Source organism: Sebastes fasciatus, chromosome 21, assembly GCF_043250625.1.
Source record: "Sebastes fasciatus isolate fSebFas1 chromosome 21, fSebFas1.pri, whole genome shotgun sequence".
NCBI lineage: Eukaryota > Metazoa > Chordata > Actinopteri > Perciformes > Sebastidae > Sebastes > Sebastes fasciatus.
The window spans coordinates 10901995-10904270 of NC_133815.1; positions in this window are offsets into that span (position 1 = coordinate 10901995).

Genomic DNA, 2276 nt, shown 5'->3' on the forward strand with positions numbered 1-2276 from the left:
AGTCTGCGACCTTACCGCTAGATGCCGCCAAATCCTACACACTGCACCTTTAAGGCCCCTATAATTTCAGTTCATACTGTTTTAATGGTTCATACAGTACTACAAACCAAATTACCACAACCTAAATGCCACCAGGGCTGCAACGAAGAATTTTATTTAGTGATTAATCTGCATATTATTTTCTCTTTCTTTGAGATTATCAAGCAGCAGAAAATAGTGAAAAATATCCATCACATGTTGAAGTCTTCAAATGTCTTGTTTTGTCTGCAAAATGTACTTGAAAAATGACTTCAACAATCAATCATCAAAATAGTTCTTATTAAATTTGTGATTCCTCCTGAGAGTCTGGAGGCCTGCAGGGCAGTTTCCCATTTTGCCCAGTTAGTAATTCAGCCTTGTCTGGAGCCGGAGCCCCCCTGAAGGATCCCTGGACCCCACTGCCATTGCTCACTCCTGAGCAGCCTGTATGGAGCAGAAGTCAATACGCTCATAACAAGGTGGGAAAAAAATTGATCGCAACCTGGAGCAGTTCCCATTCATCACTTCACGTCCAGGACTCAGCCGAGCCCACGGCATCAGTGTGGATACAGAGAAGCTGACCAGTCAGACTGACAAAAACCTTAACACACATTTTGCATTAAGAGGTTTTTAATTTAAACTATATGTGGCTGCATAAATAAAGTAATAATGTAGTTTGAATTACCCGATACCAGAATAGGAGAAAGGAGAAATTTAAGAGGAGAAATTCGGTGAAAGGTGAACCATCTATTTCCCCAAAAAGTGACAGCAGGCTAATGATTTTTCCTCCTGAAACCCGAGGCCTTGAACGCAAATGAAGCTTCCACGTTCTGAAAGGAGCCTGAAAATCAGATTTAGAGCCACGTAAAACACCTGCTTGTTAATAAAAAGGGTACCACAGGACATATTTTGTAGAGGAAACATTAATTGTCAGTGATTTAAAGGTGAGGCACGAGCAACAACCTTTTCGGCTTGTTTATGACCTCAATGTGGACATGAATTGTAGTTAGTTTTGTTTGTTTGCACATTAAAAAACATTATAAATTACATATGTACACAAAGATTCATATACATCAGACACTCTTACACCCACATATTCTCAGTCACATAAAAATAAACAAAAGCCTGTGCAGCAGAGGAGGCTAAAAGCCTTCAAGGTAAGATAAACTGGATTACATTTAATAAAACTAGGAAAAAAACACTTTATTTTTATAACAAAGTGATGTTTTCTTCTCAGATTTTTTCATTTGAGGGCTGAATTTGAGGCCAGAAGAGGTGGACGTATCTTATATTACATATAGTATACTATACTATATCGTATAGTATACGATATAGTATATTTCTCAAAAAATAAAATTGAGAACTAAGAAAAGTGACAATATAATAAATAATATACATTTTACCAGAAACTGAAATATATTTTCTTTCTTATACCTTTTATTATCTTTTAAACTATCAGATTTGTCCCTTCAAAGTTAGGAACTATACTACTTTAGGCTTATTTTACATGTTAAATACACACTTTAGCATCTCACAAAAGTCCCCCAATAACTTGTGAAATATTTTTTAACAACACAATGAGAAAGAAGTAATTGAAAAATGCTTTATATTACCTCACTGTCAGCATCGAATCAATTCATTTCATCCACGTGTGCAGCACATGATGTATTCGGCTATAAAACTGCATGCTTGTATGATTAGTATGAGAGTCATCCATACAAAACAGGCCAGAACTGTAGACGTATTGACTGACTGCATTTGCAGATAAAGAAATGGACAGTTACTGTAGCAGTTCAACAGGATCTGTATCCGATGGAGGATTCTTGGTTTCTAACATGCAGCTCACAAAAGCTCCCGAGAGAGACAGGAGCTCTCACACCAGCACAGTTTTAAGTGTACGCAAATATTAGCTACATTTTCAATTAGTTCTGAGTGTGATTAATAATTTAATGGAGTCTTTGCTCCCTTTTTTCTTATTCCAATGAAGTGAGTGAAATTATAGTTGTGCATTAATCAGATTCCTCTAATTGCATTACATCTAATAGAAAGAAATGACAGCAGATTCTATAAAAAGAAAATCAGTCTTTGTTCATTTATATCGTTTGACATAAATATAAATATTGATCTCGGAGGTCACACAAGCTGCAGTTTTGAACTGAACTGGTAGATGGCGACATTGTAAAGGTACAAATTCTCCAAGTCCATAAACTGACTGCACGATTATCAACTGTATGGTGAGGAAGGAAAAAAACAGAGGC